The sequence below is a fragment of the Protopterus annectens genome, chromosome 2.part2, assembly GCF_019279795.1.
Source record: "Protopterus annectens isolate FY-2018-M chromosome 2.part2, PAN1.0, whole genome shotgun sequence".
Taxonomy (NCBI): Eukaryota; Metazoa; Chordata; order Ceratodontiformes; family Protopteridae; genus Protopterus; species Protopterus annectens.
In genome coordinates this window covers 700,307,419-700,317,418 of record NC_056730.1, presented here as the reverse complement: position 1 = coordinate 700,317,418, position 10,000 = coordinate 700,307,419, and the positions used below count along the sequence as shown (strand labels likewise).

At 45.0% G+C, this 10,000-nt stretch overlaps 2 protein-coding genes across 4 annotated transcripts in view; both read right to left on the bottom strand.

Annotated features, from left to right (window-relative positions):
* FASTKD5 (FAST kinase domains 5) overlaps nt 1-10,000 on the bottom strand; it is a 117,269-nt gene that overhangs the window by 45,922 nt on the left and 61,347 nt on the right. The gene's annotated exons all lie outside the window — the stretch shown is intronic.
* UBOX5 (U-box domain containing 5) overlaps nt 1-10,000 on the bottom strand; it is a 664,864-nt gene that overhangs the window by 593,518 nt on the left and 61,346 nt on the right. The gene's annotated exons all lie outside the window — the stretch shown is intronic.

The following is a 10,000-nucleotide window of genomic DNA, read 5'->3' as shown; positions in this document are numbered from 1 at the left end:
TTTGGTGGTGTAGGAAGGCCATTCCATTCTGTAAGCGACCGATGACTTGAGCGAGTTTAAGTAGTCGTTGCATGCAGGATCTCTAGAAGAAATGAATCACAGAATCTAGTAATGAAGGTGTGAGACTACAGATCAAGGTGCACTACTAATGCAGGAGCAAGCGACCCCAATAAATAAGCTACCAACGTGCCAAGATTACACAAAGCAAAATTTAGCAAGCAGTTAACTACCTCAAGGAAAAGGTAATGAGAAAAATAAAACGAATGGTGGGAGATGCATATCGCGGTTAGACGTACCACAACGAGTAACAGCAGTCAATATTTTGATGCCAGGATTAAGGTTTCAAGTGTCACACCAAGATATCAGACAAATGCATTTAAGTGTGATGCCTACAGAGATTCTGAGGAATGCAACTGCAGAGTCTCAGCAACATTAAGACTAAATAAGCAAAAATGGGAATATATACCAAGTCCACAAGCACAGCATACTGAACAGAGCAACACAATCATATTCTTTTCAGTTACACTCAAAAGTGGTACAGCTAAGCTCCCACCACTGGGTGCTAGATTACTGACCTCTGTTAGCAGAGAGTGGGATAAATCCAGCTCTGCAGTCATGGCAACACAGGGAACAACATGTGAATTACACCTGACCATAACAATGAGGCTGGAGTGAAGCATGGTGTGTCACCATCCCAGTGCCAGACATGCAACTGATACTTGGTTCCACTATCTAATAACAGTATGATTAGGTGGGTGTGTAAAAGAATGACAACAGACCAGAGTGCAGTAAGGTTTGCCCTACTATCAGTGATATGGGAAGGTTTACATGCACAGACATAAGGACATGTTGCACTGCCATACCTCAAGCTGGTGTTAAGGAGGATTGCACTCCTGTGCTCTTGGTGTTATACCTACCCCTGAGCCTGAATGCCAATACACTGTGGATATGCCTGGTGCAGTGTAGGCTTCACTGCCCATGTCCTAACCCTAAAATGGGTACTACAGTGTCACTCACTATCTGTACACTTCTGTGCAAGTATATTACAGTGACTTCGTAACCACACAACTATGGGCTGAGCCCCACATTAAATGACACAGCTTCAAGGTGCATGCATGACATATGCCCTGTGCAAGAAGGAAACTTAGTCATGTATATAAAAAAGTGTTCTGGAGTCAATTCTATACATTTTTGAATATACGCAGCATTGGTGAAGTTCACATCAGACACCAGCCCAATCGACTATTAAAATAGCAAATTAATGTGGCAAAATATGGTCAAACGGAATTCTAGGGAATCACAACCTGAACCAAATATTAGTATAAATATGATATATGCACTCTAAGCATAGTCCTGGTTGCTGACCAACGTCATTTAATTTGTCATTAGGGAGATTCGCGTCCAATCATGCCAATGTCCAGAATGCATACAAACTAGGAAAGAGGGAGTGCTAGTACACTTTACAGACAAGCTTTATGAACACCCAGGTACATAACCAAAGGTTACACATAAAGCAGCCTTCACTGCAACAGAATACACTAACGTACAGCAGCCCTCTTCACAAATCAGAATGAATCATTCTTTTGAACTTAAGGAAAACAAATATGTGCACAGAAAGTGGTATCCATTATAAACCAAAGATCTCTAAATGTGCAGGAAAGGTAAAAGATTTGGCAACTGAAACTAGTGTAATGTGAAGCATCTTTAACAAACTGCTGAGATCAAAGCAAAATTTATTAAAGGTTGATAATCTCCAAAAAACCAGGGGACAGTGGACAAGACAATCCAGATGAGAAAGTACTTAGACAGTGAACAGGACCTCTTTTCACGATGGAAAAAAAAATAAAAAGAACATGAAAAGAAAAACGGAAAGCTCATGAAAAAGTGTTGGGCAAAGCTTTGTCTCCTTAGGCTGGGTATTCCATGCAGTCTCCCTGCATCCAAGTAGGATTTCAATGGATGTTCCAGTTTCCTCCCAGAGACATACACAGTAAGTGAACAAACCGTCCACTGGTGTGTATGCAGTAAGACACAAAGAACCACCTAGATGGGATACAGATTTAGATCTTGTGCCCAATGGCTGCAGGAAAAAGGTCTAGTTTCCCCATGATTTTATAAAGCAGGTGATCAAAAAATGGATGTTTGGATGGGATAACCAGACCACAAAACACACATCCCCAAAATTCAAGTAGCTAGATGTTTTGAAGAACTGCAGTTCACAGCTTCCCAAGGACTCAACAACACAAGACATTAAAATTCTTTCAGAGCATTTAAAAATCAACAAATAGAATATACCTTATTACACCCACATTAAGGCTTCCCCAAGACTGTAAACTGACATTGTGGGAGACACAGAGAAAATAAAAAACATCCAGAGATTGGCGTTGTGATAATCTTCTGACAGTACTAACAGATCTTGCTCTCTTCTACTGGCACAAAAATGGCAAGGTAAGGGGTCCATTTGCCTCTTTTGTTGATTTTGTTCAGGGAAATCAAAATGTCCTTTAGAGTAGATGGCAGTGGTACAATATTTAATCAAAGGGGACAAGAGAGGTCAAATTATTTGAGTTGCCAGGAAAAATAAAAGGCCTTGCATAAGGTTTTGACAACATTTGGCACCTAGCATAATTATTCTACAAACATGCATAAAAACAAACTGGTGCAGAAATATGGACAATGGACTTGGGCCAAAAAGCCTCTTTAGTGTTGCATCTTTGGAAAACAACCTGATGAAGAATTTTAAAGCAGACATTTCACTATGCTGAGGTATGAACAAGAAGAATTTGTAGTGGTTATCTCCAGGTAGTCAGAAATAATATGGAGAGCTATGAGACCAACAAAAGACACATTCCATAGCAAAACAGAATACTTTTGGACCTCTGTTCAGTTTTTATTGTGTGGATTCATGCTCACACACATAACTGTGCAAAATATATATAATGCCGGTAAACGTTTAAAAGAAAACTGACTTCATGGAAACGAGCAACTCTAAACAAGCAACTCAAACTTGGAAAGATTCAGTTCATCCTGTGGTCACCAGTGAACTCTTGTTAGCAGCCTTCTTAGCTTAAGCCTTCTTAGCTTAAAAAAGGAGGTTTACTCCTTTTGTTGAAAGCAGCAGAACAGAGCATTATCCTCAATGTCTTTAAAGGAAAACCCCACCTTCTATAAATTTAACTCAAATCTTAGTTCTCCCTAAAATATGATTCCAGTACTATGTAGGTACCTGAAATCTGTTTGTACTTTATGCAACTTTCATTTCCTCACTTTGGTATCAAATGAAGGGGAAACTTTTCTTTTTTAAGCTTAAACTTCTCACATACGTTGCAAAGAAACATGTCTACACCTGCATGAAATACCACAGACAGAGGAATTTGTAGTCAGGAGCTCAGGCTCATGTAAACAAGCCAAAGAGGTGTGAAACTGTTTTCCATTGCATAGAAGAAGATAACATGGATTTACAGCTGCTTCCAATGTAGCCATCCATGCCTTTTATAGCAAAACAGAGCAATAAGATCAGTCAGTGGTTCAAAGGCAGTTGTCACCTCTTTTGAATAATTTACATAAGCAGCAGCACAGTATTAAAATGGTAAGCTTTAAACTTAAAATAATATAAAAAAAGAAGTTATGTACTCACCATACCGTTCCATCTGAGTAATTGTACTTCATTTTCTGCAACCTGTGGGTATTCAGATCCAAGCCAGCAACTTTTTCAAGCATCTGCTCCAAGCTCTTCCATTTACCCATAATCCCTCACATCTCCAACCTTCCCTCAGATAGAGTTTGCCACTATCCAAACTGTCAGCAACTCAATAACATCACCAAGCTAGAACAGGTTCGGGGGAAGGAGGGCAGGACTGTTGCAGAAAATGAAGTATAACTACTCAGATGGAACGTTATGGTGAGTACATAAATGAAGTTAACTACTTCAGATAAAGAAGTTATCTGCAACCTGTGGGACGGAGTCCCCAGCTACCAAAACTTATGGGAAGCCCTCATGGAAGGATATTCCTGAGCACCGCAGAGCCAAAGGATGCTCTCCGTCAAGAGATCAAATCCAACTTATAATGGAGAAATGAATATATGTGACCTTGCCAGGTCACTGCTGCACAGGTATCATCCAGTGAAACCCTAGACCAAAAAGCAGCAGAAGTCGCCATAGATCTGGTAGAATGAGCTTTAACAGGACCAGGTGGAGACAGACCTTTGTCCTTGTATACTTGTAGTATACATTGTGTAATCCATCTAGCTAAGGAGACCTTTGATATGGCTTTGCCCAAAATGGGTCTAAAAAAGGACACTAAACTGGTCAGACTTATGAAAGGGTTTAGTTATGTGTAAATAAAAATGAAGCTGTCTATGAACATCTAGGAAATGCAGTTTATATTCACCCTTGTTCTGAAAATTTGGAAAGCAAACAGGCAGGTTAATCGTCTAATTAATGTTTGATTCAGAAGCAATTTTCGGCAAGAAGGAAGGGTTTTGTGTGGAGCGAGACCCTGTCTTTATGAAAGATCAAGTAAGGGGGCACAGCAGACAAAGCTTGAATCTCAGAAACTCTCCTGGCTGAAGTAATGGCCACTAGCAAAGCTGTCTCCCAGGATAAGAACTTCAAAATCTACTGACGCTGCACGTTCAAAGGGAGGAGCAACTAACGCCTGCAGAACTAGGGTAAGGTCCCAAAGAGGAACAGAGTCCTTAACCGCAGGGCGTAAAAGAAAGGTGCCTTTCAGAAAAGCTTTACACAGTCTCAAAGAGGCCAGAGCATTCATATTTTCGCCGACATGAAAATTGGAGATGGCTGCCGGTAGCACTTTTACCGAGGAAGAACTAGCCCCTTTATTGGCCAAAACCTCCAACACTGCAGGAATCGGGGCTGTAAATGGATCTAGGTTCCTCTGAGAAGCCCAAATAGAGAAAAGTTTCCATTTGCTGCGGTACATCTTCCTAGTGGAAGCCTTGTGGGATGTCACCAGAATAGTCTTTACTGAAGACGACAGATCGGGAGTCCTAGCAATCAGGGGAACCGGAGCAACCAGTCAGCTTGAGGCTGTCCAGGTCGGGCGGACAGGTGCCCGAGGGATGAGAGATGAGATCCGGGCAAGGATCCAGAATCAAATGAGACCAGAGGAAGGGGAACCACACCGGGCGAGGCCAGAACGGGGCAATGAGGATCACTTTGCACCCCAGTCGGCAAGCTTTCTGAAGAAACTTCGGAATGAGAGGTAACGGGGGTAAGCATACAGTAACCCGGGAGGCCAAGCATGGACGAGAGCATCTCTGGGGTAGTCCCCTGGTGAGGGGATTAGAGCGAAGAACTCACTGCACTTCACGTTGGAAGGAGATGTGAAGAGATCTTAGCAAGACGCAAGGAAGATCTCCTCTGCTACCGATTTCAGAGACCACTTGTATGGCATTTAGAATAGCCCAACTCAATCTGTCCACTAAAATGCTGGGGGCATCCCGGGATGTGCACTGCAATCAGAAACAGACTGGTGGAGATCGCCCACTCCCACACTCTCATAGCCTTGCGACAGACAGGGTAGGATCTGGTTCCCCCCCGTTTGTTGATGTACCAGACAATACACATGTTGTCTGACTGAACTGCAATTGCCCCCAGGGGAAGAACAGCATGAAAGGCTTGCAACGCTAAAAGCACCGCCCTCATCTCCAGAACATGGATATGCAATCTGGTCTCGGTCTGGGACCACGTGCCTTGGACCGTCCTCCCCAAATAGTGCCCCCCCTCCGAGCTGGGGAGGTGTCCGTGGTCACTGTGGCTTGGGCTGTGGGTGCTATGAAGGATCGCCCTGCCAATATTTACGGTGACTGGAGCCACTAGAGAAGAGACGCCTTGCAGGCTTTGCTGACTCGAATTGGATAGTCCATGGGGAGGTCTAGCCAAGACCACTGTACTGCAAGGGTCCAATGAAGCACCCGCATGTGAAGGCGTGCACAGGGAAGGATAGAGATTGCTGCGGCCATGAAGCCTAGGGCTCTGAGAACGTCGCCCGCCATTGGCAGCCTGGGGCCAAGTTTCGCTGATACATGGGCCCGTAGGCTCTGGACCCTGTCTCGAGTTAGAAAAGACTTTCTATTGTAGGGTGTCCAGCCTTGCCCCTATAAATTCCAAGATCTGTACCGGGTTCAAGAGGGACTTGGAGGCATTGATGGTAATCCCTAGGCTGGGCACGAGTCTTTTTTGGCACTAAAAAGAACCTGAAGTAAACGCCTAATCCAGACTGATCTGAGGGGACTGGTTCAATGGCTCGTTTGTGAAGCAGCTTTGAAATTTCTTGCGCTGCCACCTCCCTTTGAGCAGGTGGAACATCTGGGAGGCGCTTTGGTTGGACGTGAAGGGTACCGAACAGGATGGAGTAGCCTCTGGATATTATTTGAAACACCCACCGGTTCGCCGTAATGGAGCCCCAAGCTGTTAGGTGCAATGATAATCTTCCCCAGACTGTCTCATGTAGGACAGTTGGGCAACCCCTCAGGGCTGCTGCGTGGGTCTGTCCCAGAAGGTCTCCCTAGACCCAAAATTCCTCGGCCGCCCTCTGCCTCTGGGGTGGCGTCTGTCTTGTCCCGCTCTGCCTCTAGGGGACAAGTTGTCCTGAGAGTCTCAGGAAAACTGTGATTTTTGGAACCACATCTTCTTTTGCACTCTCTGATTCCTAGAAAAATTACATTTATTTATTTATTTTACATTTGTTAACCGGAATGGTCCGACTGGTTACATGTCCTTTTTCAGCAGAGGCCCGGGGAGAAAAGCTCCAAAAAAGATTTTTGAGGGCTAGAGAAGCGGACTCCGATGGCAGACAGTCTTCCCATCCTTCTCGCTCTGGAACAGAGTGTCACATACTGTCTTCACTGACAGGGTAGAACCATTAAAGGAAGCATTTGTGAATGGTGCCTTGAAGGGGTCCGCAAATTGACACAGTCTGAGCAGAGCGTGCCGCCTCATAGCTATGCCAGTCCCAGCTGCTCCTTTCCTGGCATGGGAAAGAAGATGCATGGACGTGTTCAATACAGATTTGAGAGTCGACATTTTCATGGAGAATAATCACTTGTCCTCCAGCAACAAAGACTCTGGGGCAACAGAGCGAACTCTGACTAGGTCTCGTTGAAGTCGTATGCCAAATACAGCACTCGAATGGAAAATGTCACTGAAGAAAATACTCTTCCCAAACCGATCCACCTCCCTAGACTCCTTGTCCTGAGGAACTTTCCTGTGCCAGTTCCTTCTTGGTGGCAGCTGCAACCACCATAGCATCCACCGGGGATCCCTTGTACCAGGCCTGTCTGTCTGAGGGAGGAGAGAGGATCCTGTCCGGGCTTTTTGGTATTGGCTCTATGGTGTCAGGCTCCTTCCAGGCCCACGTGGTAATAAGATCCACTAAGGGATCCACAGGAGGGGACACCCAGTATGTAGATGGGCACGTGCCAAAGGCCTCCAGGAATACTGACTCCTCCGTAGAGGGTTTTGGGGCTGACCAACCTCCCCTTTGGCGGAGGATCTCCACAAAGTCTTCAAAGGAGACATCCTCTGGAGGTAACTGGGGGTACCCGCTCCATCTAAGTCAGTATCTTCTGTCAGGGACTCTGGGGAGTCCAGGTGCCTCCTTTTACACGTGTGCTTATGGGGACCCTCTTCATTGAGACTCTCTGAAGAGGGCTCGTGAGTCACGGCGGGTTCCATTATGGTATCCACCTGGCGGTCCTATAGCACGTACTGTCCCTGGGACAAGCTGAAGGAAGTCATGACCAAATCCACGTTAGCCTGGGCAGAGTTCAAGGAAATAGGCTGGAGTCTCTATCCTTGGGAGAGAACCCACTCCACCACATCGAACGCCGATGGAGAGCGCACCTCCTTAGCAAGCAACAAGGAGGAAGCTCTTCCCTAGTTCCGCTGTGAAGATCGGGGCAGAAGTAGCCGGGGTTCCGAAGGAATGGCTCGGATCCAACGGAGGGGAAGACACCTCCCATCACCTCGGATCAGACTTCCCGTTCTCGGCCCCGTGAGTTGCTCCGATCCAAACAGGTCAGATCAGATGAACTAGAGGTAAATCTGGCGTAAAGGTTGGAGGAACCGTCGGTGCCGAACCCCCAGCTCAGAGGATCCTCTGATCCATAAACCCCGAAACTGCAGGCCAGATCGGGGAAGAAGAAATTGGATGAAAGAAGGGCATGGAGGTACCCTCTCTGGCTGGAGAGAGGCCTGGCAAGACTCCCATTTGGATTTGGGATTGAATGAACCTCATCATCTTGTTCATATCTAACTCCGACAGACTCCGAGACGAGCGCGGGCGACAGACTTCGGATATGGCTGGTCGGTGCAACGACCTTGATAAAGGCCTTGAGTTCAAGGGCTCAGTCGGCTCTGGAGAGAAGCTTGGTGAGTGGAGCCGAGGAGATGTAGTCCTAGTCACTTTGGAGGGCGAGCTAGGGAAGGGCTCCCACTCTGCAGATCGCTTGCGGTGCCAACTCTCTCTCTTCTCTTAGTCCTTATTTTCCTTTACTTTACCCCCCCCCCCTTCAACAGGCCTAGTGGGAGGTAGTGTCCCAGCCCGAGGGGGGGTTCTCAATTACCGGAAGAGCCGAGGTCGCCGTGTCTAAGGCAGAAACTAGCAGAAGGCCCTTAGCCAACGGCTTTGCCTTACTTTCTTTTAGGGCCCTACACACACTACATTGTAATGAAAGATGGAGAATACCCAGACAAATAACACACAGAGTATGTCCATCAGCCGGTGAAAGCTTATGGCCACACACTGTGCATTTTTTAAAAGCAGGTTTTGACTGCTCAGCCATACTATAAACCCACTAGGCCAAAACTTAACCCAACACTACACTAGGCCAAAACTTAACCCAACACTACAACACACACACTAAAGTCGGGAAGGCCTACTATACTACTTTACTACAACTTTAACTTAAGATGAACAGCGAAGGGGAGGATAAGGTTATACTAACGACCACACACACTCACTAAAAGCACAAGAAAACTATTTACTTACTACACCCAACTTGGAGCTAAAGAGATCACAATGCTGATGCATGAAGCGGCAAAGGAGAACTGAGGAAAGGTAGGAGATGTGATGATTATGGGTAAGGGGAGGAGCTTGGAGCAGATGCTTGAAAAAGTTGCAACTCTGATCCGATATGGATCAGAATACCCACAGGTTGCAGATAAATGAAGTTAACTACTTCAGATCAAATATTTAACATTTTAAGATGACATGAATGAATAACAAACAGATGTTTGTGACATTTAGAGAAAAAAGTATGAAAATGTCTTTGTAAAGTATCAGCACATTCACCAAATAGTAGGGGAAAGGTCTGTCAATTCATCTTGGACTACAAAAAGATACTTTGAACAAAGGCCCACAATTGTTTTGGTTGCAGCTGCAAAATTCCTTAGTATACTAATAAAATCAAGCCCAGAGACTCACTCAAATGAGGGCCACTCAAGAAATAAAAGCAGCAGTCCTGTTACAGACAGTATATAAGATGACAGTGACTGACACTAATCCAATTACATGTTAATGGAATGGGAATACACCACTACCTCCTCATGCCTACCACGACTCAAAGCAGACTTGAAATGGATCATGAGAAAGCCTTGAAGAAAAATAATATTGTGGTTTACATATCATGCCCCATTGACAGCCATTTTGCAGAACACGTATAAAAAATTCTACAAGAAGCTGTCAAAGTGTTTTTGTCATGATAAAATAACTCAGAAAACCCTGAGTTCCTTTATTTTTCAGACAGATTAGCTGGCAGAATTTTAAGATATGCATAGTCTTTCAGTATACTGGCACAAGAGGGTGCAGACAGAGAGAGAGCGCTCGCTTGAGTGAAGGGGAGGGCAGACAGAGAAAAACAAGTGAATGTTAGGCTGAAGATTGAATCTGGATTGTATCAAAACAAAAGGTGAGTTTGCATTGCTTACATTCGGTTTGTGAATAATGGCGCAAAATAAAGAGGAAGTGCAGGATCA